Below are 14877 nucleotides of genomic sequence, written 5' to 3' on the forward strand. Positions count from 1 at the left end.
ATCTACTTCGGGATTACAGCTTTGAACCAACAGACCCTGTATAACCTGCAGCTAGGCAGCCTAAAACCACACACACACACACACACACAAAATAAATAAATAAAAAATTGGCTGAGGAATTGTCTGACCCACTTGATGTTAATTTTTAATACATTTTGGGGGTGTTTGAGAAATTTGCTAAAACTGAAAACATGCTCATGTTTTGCCAAAGTTCTAATGGAATAAAGAGGATAATTCTGATAAAAGCAGGGCAGTTAGCCTAGCTTCACTTCCAGGAAAGTAATAGACAAGCTGATATGTGAATTTAAGTAATAAAGAATAGGAATATCATTAGTGGCAGCCAATGATGTTTTTATTGGATACAGGTCTTGTCAGGTAAACTTGGCTTGCTTTTTTTTTTTTTTTTTTTTTCTTATGTAAAGTTACCTGTTTGGTTAGTAAAGTAACTGTATAAGCACAATAGATCTTGAAAGGTGTTCAGCTTGACATCTCTGAATATTTTGCTCAAAAATGAACCATTTTGCATCCTTGCATAAGCGTATGTCAAGGAGCTGAGAACTGGTGTATCAAAAGCAAAAATAAATGGGGACATTAGAGCAAGTATAATGCATGTAGGGGTACAAGATGCAGACACTGGATGGGAAGAGACCTTTCAGCCAGCTAGGAAATGTGTGATTGATGTGTGATTGATGTCAACAACCTAAAGCATTGTCATCAAATTAGCAATAAATTATCCATGTGTTTTGACAAGCACAAAGGATTAATTCTCAGAACAAACTACCAGTGACCAGCAGACTCCCCAGCTTTTTGGTCTTCAAACCAGGATGGTACACTCTTCTAGAAAGACTCCTGATGGGGCTAAACCTGAGACAGTGGTGTCCATACAAGGTGCAGAGCAGAGGACAGGCAGCCTGTGACATGTAAGAAGGTGAGCAAGATGACCTCCTTCTCTGTCCTACTCAAACTCTAGGAACAGCTCCTACAATATAAACCTGTCTGTGAGAGTCAATGCAAGGATGGACTGTGCATGCTACATACCTGAATATGCTTCCAGTACAGATGCTTTATCTTAAATGATTCCTTTTATTGTCTATAACAAAGTATGGGAGAACAGATGAGATGCAGTTTTGTGCCAGAGACTTCCTTCATAATTCCACGTGAGCAAGTCCATGTGAGCAACTTCCATGCTTCAGTTTGCCCTCATATAGAAAGTGAACCTGTTGCTTCCCTCTGTCCTCCCCTCCATGTCTGGTGGTGAGGAAACCTCCAGAAGGTACTCTATGCAAATATATTCTTCTGAAAAAAAAAAAAAAAAAGCACAGGTAATCTGAAAACTGGAGACTAATGTTTCTAATGCATCGCAGTGGTTCCATCTCACAGAAGGCATTCACACTACCTAGGTCAGCAGTCCACCCGTGCCGTGAACTTTGACAAGATAAATGTAATTGTCCTGGGACTGGTTATGCAATGAGCTTGCTTTGCAATTTAACTAATGAATGTGCTGAGAGACCAGATTAATCTTTTAACTTCAACAATTTCTCCCAGGGGAGAACATACAGAGCCTGGCTATCTGTAACAGTATCCCCTCACAGCAGCCAGAGTGATTTTGCCACTTGAACATTTGTGTTGCTTATGTATGTACAGCTCATGTTTTCACAGATTTTTTGAAGGAGGTGGAAGGACCGGGGGCTTCACTTGAGATCACACAGCTGGGTCTGCAGGCTTTCGCAATCATGGCCCATGCTGATGGATGCTATGTGAGCTCTTTGATGGGATTATTTTAACTGCTTTGTCCAGTTGTGCCATGCTCAGTTCTGTGCTCTCTCAGCCTAGGAAAGCTGTTCATTTCAGAAAGCAGTAGTTCTAAGTCTGATGCTATCACTAGGTCACTAATTGAGGACAAAAGATAATTTTAATCCTACGGTCTTAATTACTTCATTATGTTAATGTTCTCCTTCCCAGGAGTCTTCTATAAAATTTAAAGGTGCAGGATACAGAAGAGACAGTAGATTTCTATGACAAGTGAACCATGACTTCCCAGAGTAACATACAATGTGTAAGATGCTTGCCATCTGTGATTTGCACCACGTAGGTCAACTTTGGAAGTCAACATCCAATTTAAACTGTCACACTGTAGAGGACTGCTAGCTTAACATCAGTGATTAATGACTGCAGAGTCCATAGTCTCATTTCCAAGCAGACTGTCAATGGCACTCAGTAATCCCAAGAGAGTCCATAGTACAAGCACTTGGCAATCTTTCCCTTCATGTTTTGTGATCCAATTCACAGTGCTGATTTTCCATAAAGAGGAAATGAGGACAGGACTGGACATGAAAACACTGGCCTTCATTCTGGAGTCATTTCTAAACCTGATTTTTTGCCCATGTGGTTGGTTCCTATCCTCTTGTATGCCTCCACACACCAAGGCATAGATCTGGTGCAATCCCATGTGCGCACACTGGATCAGATGCCACTATATGTGCCCATGCCAGATGTGGATGTGACCTGCCATCATGTAGTGTAGGGAGGCCAGCTTCAGCCCAAAGGACCCCATTTCCTCCTGACTAGTCTGTCCCTACCGCCCTAAACTCCTGATGCCCTGTCGCATGACATCCTCCTGGTCCCCATGCCACCATCCATCCGTGGAGGTCATGTTTTGCCATTGTGGGGACACCACAGAGATGCTCAATGGCACTGGGGATTCCTTGTGCACTTAAAAAAGTCAAACACAGCTCAGCTTTGTGCCAGATCTGTAGGATCAGGGTTGTAAGGCACACTGGAGACTGGCCTTGTATCTCCTATTTGCAAACCATCCACTGGCCAGCCCAGAGCAGGGGCTGGAAGAGGGATCAGCAGCATCTGCTATGTGCTCCAGCATCATGGGACTCCAGAGGGTGATGTCCATGGAAGACAGCATGTGTGAAGGAAACAGGGGATCTTTTTAGAGCCTGACACAGAAGGTATCCATTACAATATTATCGTCTGACATTTGATTATGACAATTTTCCAATGCACGCTTGCACAACACGTACTGCTGTGTACACTGAAATCACTCAGCTGAAGTAAATAAATGAGTAAGCCTAATACAATAGAGTTTATGGCATGTCATTCTCCTGGAAATAATTTCAGCAGCAGCTAAGTACAGAATATCTGCAACTGGAAAAGCCTGTCCTTATGCCCATTTTTGCATAGGTTAAGACAAGCTGCTCAGATTAGCTTTAAAATCCCACAAAGTAAAATGTTTGCCTCTTCTTCTTCTGCAGTATATGAAGCTGTACCAGGGAACTAGAAGTTTACAAGGCTGGCCAGATCTATAAGACAGTGCTGTTATTTTGATGCAAAAGAATGAATCATATCAGGAAATACTCCCAATTTTTAATGTTGTTGATGAAGAAGCTGTAACAGAGCATTTAGCCAGCTACAGGAAAAGGAGAGAATAATTACATTATGTAGTAAACCAACTGTAGCTGAGAGGAGATCCCCCCCAGAGGCTGAAAGACATATTCAGCAGAGGACCTTCCACCCAAAGGTGCAGCTCACTAGCGCTTTGGTTCAGAGCCAACATATAAGTCACCTTCTGGGGAAACAACTTGCCTGGTATGTGGAAGGAAGCATTAATGCCATCTTCTAGAGTAATGACTTTGGAGAGGAATGGGTGCCCAAAAGGGCTGTTTGGGAAAGCAAGGGAGAACCTTTCTTTGAACCAGAAGCTTAGAGAGTATGGGAAGTAAAATAGGAGAGCATGTTGAGAGATGGGAAAGACCATTTAAGCAACAACTCTGCCAACAACTCTGGCATGAGAACAAATGAGTTTGAACTGGCCCTTGGTCTGGAAACTTAGCAAAGCTTCCCTGCAGTGGGAGGGGGCAAAAATTTGGCTAGCTTCTAAAATGGAAATGAAGTCTGAAACCGAGAGTGTCTGATGTGGTCAACCTGTGACAGCGGGGCGCTGGGCTTTCTGATCAAGGTGATCAGCCTAGAAGAGACCTCCCACATGAGCAAGGATTTAAACACATGCCTCGCTCTGTGGGGATGGATTTGCTAATGTTTAAGCTTCTGTAGCTTCAGGATATTTTTTTAACAGTAGGTTGCATGTGCATAGTTCAGTCTTGCAGACAGCTGACACATGGGGCTTGGGCACCTGCCCTTGTGACTGCTGTGGACATCTGGCCCCGTGTGGGCCGTGTCACTTCAAGTTGCACCCATCACAGGGAAGGAGCAGCAGCACTTCTGCACCACACAGAGCCCCAGCTCCAGCTCTGTGCTGCTGCCCAAACCTTGACTGAACATGACTGGGCTGGCTCTGCAGGGCCCCATCCCACATCCCCTCGAGCAGCCTCATGCAGAGGTGCTAGGAAGGGCAAACTCGACTGCAAGCAAGCATCCATCAGGCTAAGAGCATGACTGTCGTGCTCACTGGTAGGACTTGACGGTTCCCTTGATGATTTCTTAAAATAAATATTTAAAAATGGATTTTATAATCACAAGTAGCAAGCATGTTTTTGCAATGTTTGAAGGGAAACAAACTTGCATAGAATGAATTGGAGGCCAAGACCTAGTAGCCATAGATGTTTACATCAGAGGCTATGGACTTCCTTCCATCTTTTCAGCATGCACTGTGGTTACCTCCTGCAAGTCCATCTCCAAAGCTGCCTTGCTTCCTGAGTAACACTTCCTTTCCTAGGGGAAAATGCTTACAACAGCTGAAATCATTGCATTTATCAGTGATTCATGTAGCTGGGAGTTCAGGGCTTTTTATCCACTGGAAATATTTCATGAACTTCTTTTGTTCATTTTTGATCCCACTACCATCATAATTAACATTCACACTCAGCTGCTCATAACCAGGTATCTGTACACCACCATCTTATCTCTTCCTTAGGTACTTTTTCTCCTGAAAATCACTGAGGGTTTAAAGTAGTCTTTTTTTTCCCCAGCATTCAGAAACTTAGCAGAGCTTGTATTTCCAGCAGCTGACTCCCTAGTTTACAAACTGCTCTCACATGGTTCACTGCTTCACCACTGACTCCCAGCGTGCAGGAGCAAGGTGAAGATCCAGCTTGCAAAGCATGAGGGTGGGCTTTGGGTTAGAGCTCTTCCTGCTCCAAGGGGAAAAGCTGAAATGAATCTTTTGTCTTGAAGCAACATTTAAGACAGTTCACTGGGCTCTATTAAATGCGAACTGAGTTGATTGTATGGCTGAAAAGAAGAAAAGAAACGCAAGGCAAAGCCAAACCGAAAATGGACTTTGGTATATGCCGGAAAGAAAAGCAAAAGCTTCAAATTACATTGTTGTCTGATCAGCCTGCACATGCTTATCTTGCCTCCAGGAGAAATAATTGGGAGGGTGTGGTTCTCTAAACCTTGAATTGCTCAGGTTTATGCAATTCTGCTTTTCTTTTTGCCTCCTGTGATGCCACAGGCTTCCCCGTGAGACACGGCCGACCGCCGCTCTCCTCCTTCAGGGACCGGGCTGAGCGGGATGCGGCACCTCTGCCCTGCCACCCCTGCCACATCCCGGTGACCCAGCACCAGTGGGACTCTGCCAGCAGCCCAGCCAGACCTGTGAGTTCAAAGACTTGCATTGCTTTCTGTGCTGTTCTCTCTTTCAGCCTACCGGTTGCTCCAGGGAAGCAAACTTGCAAGGAAATACTCAGGCAAACCAAGCAGCCCCCTTTGGGCAGCAGGGAGTGGGTCTGCTTCTCAGCCTGCATACTGGGAAGTGACACACAGCAAGGCAGAGACACATCTTATTGCCTCTGCCATCAGTGATTCACAGATCCCATAATGTAATCAAGGGATGAAATTAGCTTGCCTGTAGGTTGCTGCATTTCTTGGTAGCTGGCATTAGGATGCTGCTTACTGGCGCACCAGTATACAAGATTGCCATGCCTAATTCATTGCCTCTTTCTTAGCTAGATGTGTTTGGTTTTCCGTCTTCCTTTTGCTAAGAAGCTGTGCCTTCAGTAAAGTGTGTTAACATCTAACTGATTACCCATGGAGATGTGCTGTTTGCATTGCAAAAGCTTTACCCCAGTGTTTTATTTCAGCCCCTGGAAACCCATTTCTTCCCCAGGTTAAGCTCCAAGAAGTCTCGTTGGAGCTGTGGGAGGTAAACCAAGGCTAAATTCACCCCTGCTGTATCTTTCAGCTTGAGTTTAAGCATATAACTGCAACTGAGATGAGGACAGAAAGAGTGCTTAGTTTAGTATCTTAGTTCTCTTCCGCTTATTTAAACTTATAATCAGTTCTTAGCTCAAGTTGTCTTGTCATTCAGTACTGATATATGCAATGGTTGCAAAACTGTGTTTATGTGTGAATATACATAATTTTGGACAAGTTTCATTTCTACGGATGAACCTGATAATTTCTATGAAGACATGATAAATGTACAGACGTGCCAACAGAAAGTCCAGGGCTGCAATGAGGATACATTGACTTCCTCACACTCTGAAGAATATACTTGAAGTAACTGGTAGACTATTCTGAGTGCATAAATCAGCAGGACTCATTCAAATGTTTAGAGCTAAGCACATTTTGAGGTGTTTTTAATGAATAGGAATGGACTGCTTGCATCAAGCTCTTGGGTGCTTTGATGTTTATCAAGGAAAATGAAAAACCAGGAAAGATAGACTTTATGATGCCTTTATCATAGACACAACAGACTGGTAATTCATGCTTTCCCCAGATGCCCAGCACTAGGAAAGGGTTCCTCCACCTGCAGGAAAGGCAGGAATACCTTAGATGACTGTACTGGGAACCACACGATGTGGCTGTGTTCCCCCAGTCTCCTATAGAAATAGAGCAGAGCGCAAAATCCCTGTTCATCCCGCCCTCCAAAGGGCTTTTTGTTTGCTCATTCAAGTTCAAGCAGAACACATCAAGGCAGCTCTACCACTTCATCAAAGCAGTATTTACCTACATGCCTATTACCTTCTGTTGTTAGAAAAACAAAGGGATTTTTTTTTAAACTAATACTGATTAAAAAAAAAAAAAAAAAAAAAAAAAAAGCTAGAATTCACCATCAGGCATTTGGAAAAATTGCTGCCTTGCAAGGAGTGGTATCCTCAGTATTCCATTCTACTTTCCTGAGACTGAAAACTCCTCTTAAGAAAGCAATCTGTTCCTAATTTACTATTTTATACTCTTCCACCCCAAACCTCGGAGGCCATGTATATTTTCCAAAAATATAAATTGAATCAATCTGGAGAAACTTGTCTCTTTATTATCTCTTTCTTGCCACCTGAAAATAGTCTTCCTCCTGCTGCTAATGTCTTTTATTTGCCTGTGGTCCTGTACAAGTGTCCTCCCCACTTCTCACGAGTTGTTTTTTGGAAGGATGTTCCAAGCCCACGTGTCTTGAGCGTTAGCTGCATCAGGCCTTCATTGTAGCACAGACTTGGAAAGAGGAATGTCCCTGGCTCTGGGTTGTGATTGTCTATCAGAATTGAATTGTCTTCTGGAGGAGCTTTGAAGGGGCTGGCATCTTCCCCCAGTTAAACTTTTCTTTTGCAAAATGCAAATAAATCTTGCGCACAGGATGAGATGACAGATTAGCCTCATTTCGCTGCAAACCAGGAAATCAGGCAGCATTATTTCCAGCAGGAAGGTAAATTACTGAAGGCTTTCCAGATGTGAAGAGTCTCCTCCACGCTGGCTGCTGGAAGGCTGCTGCCAGGTATTTCTGGAGCTGTTGCTCCTGCCTCTGCAGCCTCGCCTGCCTGGCCTGCAGGGGCAGACTGAAGGTAGCAGCTGATTTTGATGGACTGTTTCTTGTGGCCAAAGCTTCTGGGGGATTTAAGGAGTCCCCTCTCTGGTTAAAATGGCCAGATGTTGGTATCATGCAAGACTGCCTGGCTTTGCACTTGTCTGAGATGTGTGTCCACCTCTTCCACTGAAATTTTTGCTCCTAGAAGCTGGGACGTGTGAAGGTGCAGCTGATTTTCCCCAGGTTTTCCCCAAAGGCTCAAGCCGAGTCTTTAAAAAAGGTCATTACAGGAATCATATGACTCGAGGGAGCTGAACATGGAAACTTTCACCTTTGGTAAAGTTCAGGGAACAGTTAGTAGGCAGCTCCGGTCAGGTGCGACTGCCTCTGACTGCATGCTATTGCTGTCCCTCTGAATAAACATCAGTTAGCTCTTGACAAGGAAATCAATGACCTACATGCCCTGAAACTTCCTAGCTGCCTAGCAGCCCCTGGCAGCACTCTCCTTGGCTCTCAGGTTTTACTTTAACATACCTTCAGCATTCCTCTTAAAACTGTTTTAGTAAAATGGTCTTTTACATGTGCCAGCAATTTCTTACTAAGGGATGGCAGCTACTTCTCTGCCTGGACTGATACATCTTTTCAGAAAGTGGCCTTGCAGAATGCAGGTAAATTTTGGTCTGATCTTGGATATTATTCTCATTCACTTTTTGCTTTCCTTTCCTAAAGATACATGGTATAGGTACCATTGAGACACTGATTTTAAAAAATATGGACAATGCTACTGTTTTATTCACTGTTCTCCTTCAGAGATGGTTTCTGCTTGTAGCTCTTGGTGCTACCTGTCGAGCAGTACCAGTCGACACAAGATTTTGCAAGCAGAGCTTAGTGCTGGAAAGCAACTTGTAGCATTGGCTTTTCATAGCTTTAGTCTGAGGAGTCAGCTAATCATACTACTGCTATTTAGGAAATAACATAGTTTACATCCAGGAAAAAAAAAAAAAAAAAAAAAAAAGGTCTGAGGCACTGAAATAGCTATGACTTGTAAAAGGAATTTGAAATAATAACCAAAAAAAAAAAAAAAAAACAAACCTTGCCTGCGTGCATGCAGCAGATCACATCAGAGCGTGTGGCACGCACCAGCAGGAAGCAAGACACTCTGAGCATGTAATTCCTAATTGGGTTCTCATCACGGCAGTAATCAGCACACAAACAGTCTCCACACCCACCAGACTGGTTCTGGAAGCAGATCTTAATTCAGCTGCAGACTTAGCTATCTGCCCCCGGCTGGTGTCACTCTCGTGTCCTGGCTGACAAAATCTTCACAAGCCTCTCCATTTTAAGGAGAATGTTACGATGCCATCAGCAGCACACGCATGTTAATTAGCAGTGGACTTTACGGCAGAGTTCCCACGAAGCCCAATTAAAGCAGGAATGAATCAAGCCCAGTGAGTAGTGCTGTGCTCAGGGACGTTGTTTCCCAGCACTGAGCAGAGGAGGCAGAACCAGGCTCTGGAGGACATGTTTTGGTAGCTGAGAGCCCAGTCACTTGTAATAAACAGAATTCATTTGCTGAGACGTGTTGGATGGGGATCTTAGTCATTATCCTCCTTCATGCCAAAAATTGCCCTGGAAGAGCAACTATTTCACAACCCTAGCTGGAGAGCTGCTCCCCCTGCCCAGATACCTCATGTTTCCCCAGTCCTTCCCATGTGGGAGACAGTTCTATGCCTTAGTGCACAGCTTGCTCCCAAAGGGGTAACAGCCTCCATCTGCATGGGCACTGTCAGCACCAGTTAATAGAGAGATAAATGAGTGGAAGACAGTAAGCTCTTTGTTCAAGACCCAAAAAGTAACCAGCGTTAGGACCAGAGAACAGATAGACCTCAGTAGCTGGGCTGCTGGGATCACCCTCTTCATCATGCAAAACATTTACCCATTTCAAGCAGTGTATTACTCTTAAATGCAAAATTCAGCACTCTGCATTGCAGCACTTGAAACCTCATCTGAACTTCTTCCCCCTGAAACTTCTATTTCCAGCTGCATGTTTTGTGTCTGCCCATTATGTAGGGGCTACCTCTGGGCCGTCACTTTCCTAAGTTGTTGACATCCATTTGTTGAGTCAACAGTTTTTTGTTTTTTTTTTTTTTGGTGGATCCAAGTGGTGGAAGGATGAAAAAAACTGACACAGATATAATTTAAGTTATATACATTTTCACATTTACAGGTTCGTATCTTAAATTAGAGATATAAGTACTACTATAGTTAGAGGCAATGTAAGTAGAACTAAGACACAGGAGATTAAATCCTTACAGGTGCCTGTACATAAAGTAGAAGATGCAGTCCAATGACAAATCTGAGGGATTTCCCTTAGATCACATCTAAGAGCATCCCTGTGGCCACATCAGTACATGAAGACACGTGCCAGAGGCTGAGCATCACCACAGGAGCCCAGCCCTGCGACCTGGGAGCAACCAGCTGCCCCTTCCCTGTTCACCCAGCCATGCTGTGGGCTGATCCTAAAAAAGGTTCCCACGGGGTGTTGTGAGAACTCATTAAGTAGTTTGTAAAGCATTAAGGGACTCCTGGATCAGAAGAGCAGCTCTGAAGGCACAAGGTAATTAAAGCAGTGCTTGCCTTATTATACGTTATTAGCAGGGTTATCCATCATCTGTTCGGCACTTTGTAGTTATTAAATGTTATCTCATGGTCACATGTGAGAAGATGCTGCTTCAAGTCTGAGGGTGGCAGGCACTGTGGCTGTGGGAGGAAGGGCTGGGTGTCCTCAGCTGGGGATACCCTCCCTTGCAAACTTGCCGGATGATTTGGAGATGGGGCTGACTTTTGGAGGCAGTTCCTCTCCATGGTTGCCATAAGGTGGAAACTTGGGCTCCTGAATTAGTTATCTGCACAAACCCGAGCACTTTGCACATGCCTGAACTGCTGAGAGTGGTTCAAATAATAGATACAATGGCAGAACGTGTCTCTGCATGCTACAGGGAGCATACAGAGACCCAGGGGACACTGGCCTGGATTTATTCCACCCCATTTCAGGCATAACATAGGAGTCACCCTCTCTGGCACACACACGCATGTTCATCCCAGTTAACATCCTCCCTTAAGCATGCTTGAAGTTAATGAGCATCAATACAGGCAAATGTCCCCCCATCCCTTCACTCTCTCCCACGAGCCCATCTGCCTGCCTCACCTCCCCCTGCAGCCCCGCTCTGCAGCAGGATTGTGCCCCACCATGCCAGAAGAGGAATGAGAGGAGCAATTAAGGCTTATTGTGAAGCTGTATTAAATTCAGACTTTCACTTTTCCATGCATTTTACTGTGTGATAAGTTTGTGTTGGCTGAGTTATTCTCATATCACAAAGCCATGAGTGAGTTGGGCAGGTCATTCTTCATTGTTACCAACAGAAATAATCATACAGCAAAAACGCAATAGATTTTGTGCCACGTAAGAGATAAAAACTACTTTAAAGCTTTTTAGAAGGTTCTGCGTTTGCCTTTATTTATTTTATAACTACTCTTCATCCCACAGATGGGGAAGTCAATGAGATTGCTTACCTGCTGTCTAAACACCCATCATTTTCAAAGCATGGGAAGGAAAACACTTTAACCAGGACAAGCAGGACTTCCCTGAGACTAAATGGGTACTGCTGGCAACAAGGGTGCCAGCATCCTGCCATGCCTTCCACCCAACCCAAACACAATCACCCTCTTTCACCCACTGTCCCTGCCCCCTGCCCCCAAACCCCTTACCCCTTAGCCCTTACACACTACCAGCAGCTTGCAGTCACATTGAGGGTCCTTTTTCCCCTGAAAGACCAGGTCACAGGGAGGTTTGCTGTACTCTTTCGGCTGGGCCAGGCTGGAGAATAAATGAAGGGCATGTAGTGTAGGAGGGGGCATTTTGCTCTTATTAAGGAGGCTGGGTACAGTTGGCCTTGGGAGTGTTGCAAAAAGTGCATTGGCTGATCAGAAAGCCATAAAACAAAAGGCATGCCTAGGAAGAAAGCTTTTTGTTTAGGTAGATACCTCTGTTGGAGGTATGGGCCTTTACAGTGCCTGGGCTGTCATATGTGGTAAGGCACGGAAGGTCAAACGGGGGAAGGGAGAAAGAATGTGGTTTGGGGACTGCATATCAGGGGTTCTGTGGGCAGATTAATTAGTGACCACTGTTCCCCTGTGGCTTTGTCTAATATGATGTAAATCCAACATTAGCTTTTCTTGAGGGCTGGGTATGTAGAATTCCCTTGTCCTTCTTGTCATACTTTGGTATCCAGTATGACTTGGGTTCATTATACAGCCTTTCTTTTTGTGGAAACATTGCTTCTTCTCTCTGTCCTACCCAGACGTCTATTCTCATGGCAATGCTGATAATTTAATGTGTGGGGAAGCTTCTGCCATTCTGTTGGATTTGGCTAAACCTGCAAAATAGATCCAAAATATATTAAGATACTGAGAAGCAAAAGAGCAAGACTGAACAAGGAGACTCAAAGAGAGAGAGAGAGAGAGAGAGAGAGAACGAGTACAGTACTGCCCTATTTCTTTAGGAAAGAGGGTAGTGGCAGTATAATTGCCCATGGGATTAACAGCAGTTAGCATCATGGAGTTAACACCTAATTCATGCAGAAACTGCAGAGGTACAAAGGTATTTTATTCCAAGTTTTGCACTTTATTCTGTGGTTGCAAGGTTTTTTGTCTCACTGTCATGATGTACCCCATGTCAGTCCATACACACCAGGGGCTAGGCTGTCTGGATTGAGGAACACTTGGCTGGAGTACCCCATAGCTCAGGAGTGGTCTGCAGACCCACATTGCCTTCAATGAAGCAGGGGAGGACCATGGGCAGGTGGGTATCCCCCATCACAGGGACACATCTGGGGCAGGGACCAGGGATGAGCAACCTTGCACAGTTTGCATGGATCATTGTACCAACCCCTTGCTACCAGCACCTTCAGAGACAGCTGGGGTGTGTGGTTATTCAGCCACACAGGTACAGTTTTATCATTAGGTCAAATGCCTGAAAGCAAGCTTGTGGTATTCGTGAGACCATCTTGCCAAAGCCAGCTGGAGCAATCAGCCAAATCGGAGCGGTAATGCACCTTTTATTACATAACTAGCAGTACAATTTTATAATTTAGGATGTGAAATGCCGATGGCATTTATTATGTCAATTAGGATGAGCACATGCTTAGGAAGCACTTTAGGAGTCAATCATAATTGCTCGCATAGTCTTGCTTCGACTTCCTTTGGGTAGGCAGAACGTGTGTGCCCGAGAGGCAGTTACCCATAGCCCGTCGGTTCTGCTACAGCTCCCCTTTGTACGTGGAGCCTGAGCTCGTAGCTCTGGCATAAAGGGTTGGTCCCAGCCTGGGTTTACCGATCTTCAAAACAAGCAAGGAACTGAAATGATTACCTCCACCAACAGGCGACTAAGTGAGACATGCTAGCAACAAGTCTTCTCTGAAGTACTACCAAGGTAAGCTCATTCATAGGACGTGTTCCTTGTAGTTTGGGAAGGTAAACCTGCTGACACACGCTGCCTTACTCAAACCCTCTTTTAACTCAAACCTTGTCCGGCTGTTCCTAATATTCTTAAATAACTTCTGGGATGAAATTCTTTCATTTCAACGTGCTGAGTAAAGTTTTGTATCCGTGAAATTGCCAGAAAGAGCAACTCAGGTTTGTGTGGGCATGCGAGAGACAGACAGACAAAAAGGCAGAATATATTTCCATACATTCCAAAGAGAAGTTTCAGATTCATAATTCCACAACAACAACAAAAAAACTTTTTCCAACATTGGTTTATTCTGTCAATTCCAGCATGAGCCACAGAGAAAACTGCCTTTTCAAACAATCTGGTTCTCGTTTTTGAAGTTATTGCGCATGCAGGCACAGTATGACATTCCTGTTAGGTTTCACAGCCTGAGCTACAACTTAAAAAGTGGGGGTTATTCACCTAATGCACTGTGTCTTAGGATTTTTGTATTCAGTTTGAAATGTCTTTCATTGGTGAAAGCTTTGCAACGTGCTTTGATGGTTATAATCTCTGAGAAGAACTTTTTTGACTAATAATAACTTTGAAAAAATCAACTGTGTAAGAGGAGAGGTTTTGGAGTTCCTGTTGGTTGTCTCAGAGACAGTCTGTGCTAATGTGCTGAACAATTACAATTATTTTCCTCTAAGAGCCAGCTCTAACAGTCTTTCCTATAATCTCAAATTCTTATCTGGTAAATCAGCACCAGATCTCTGACTCATCTCCAGCTACTGACTTTTTACCTGGAGGTATGCATCTCACCTCTGCCCATAACAAATCTCTGTGGGAGATGGTTTGCTACTGATTACACATCGGGCAGAGAGAAAATGTTGTGACTTTTCTATAGGTAGAACAGATTTAAAAACAATGGAGAGAGGGGGAAAAAAGAGGAAGATAATAACACATGTAGGATGAAGGCTGGTCCTAAGACATTAAAATAAGCTTTTTACACACCTAAATGATTTATGACTTTCCTATGAAAAAAAGTTTCAAATCCAGGCAGGCTGATTCACCCACTGGTCTTGAGTGCAGCTATGCCAATGATAGTACAAATTGTTATATGAGATTCTCTATCCAGATCTTTGGAGTGTGAGTTATTGTCTTTTTTGCATAGAAAATACTGTATAATACATATTACTGAAGGATGGACCACTGTTTGATGTTTTCCACAAAGTTTATCCAGTATTTTGAAACAAAAAGGCTGCCCGATGGCCTCCAAAATAAGTACTACCTTCCACAGTGAAGTCAGTGTAACCTATAAAACTCTTCAGTTGAGGAGATGAAATTAGTGGCACAAAACACAGTAACTGGGAGGCCTGCTAGCCAGAAAGATGGTTTGATGAAAGATAATGAGTTACAACAGCATTAAAATTTATCTAACTAAAGGCAACTAGTTTTACTTGAGCATCCAACCTGCTGCCTTGTTATAAAACCCTGAATGAGAAATAGGCACAGTGATTTTGCAGCCTGGATTCTCATATGAGTAGCAAGGGCTAGGCTCTCTGGCATATTGCCGCAGCTAATCCTGCGTAACCTGGGAGCTCTGAACTTTTGCTGGAGGGCAAAGCAGGATCTCAGCTTCCTCCTGGCTTCGATCCTCAGTGTGGGTGAGCCACTAGAT

General features: G+C 44.0%; 1 protein-coding gene across 2 annotated transcripts in view; it reads left to right on the top strand.

Moving 5' to 3' along the window:
• The first annotated feature begins 5422 nt into the window (after positions 1-5422).
• The window catches only part of LNX1 (ligand of numb-protein X 1), a 77346-nt gene continuing 67891 nt past the window's right edge, over positions 5423-14877 (top strand). For both annotated transcript variants that reach the window (XM_035323748.1, XM_035323750.1), the window contains exon 1: positions 5423-5565. The gene's annotated coding sequence lies outside the window, so the exon portion shown is untranslated. The remainder of the gene's footprint in view (positions 5566-14877) is intronic.

The sequence above is a fragment of the Oxyura jamaicensis genome, chromosome 4 (genome assembly GCF_011077185.1).
Source record: "Oxyura jamaicensis isolate SHBP4307 breed ruddy duck chromosome 4, BPBGC_Ojam_1.0, whole genome shotgun sequence".
NCBI lineage: Eukaryota > Metazoa > Chordata > Aves > Anseriformes > Anatidae > Oxyura > Oxyura jamaicensis.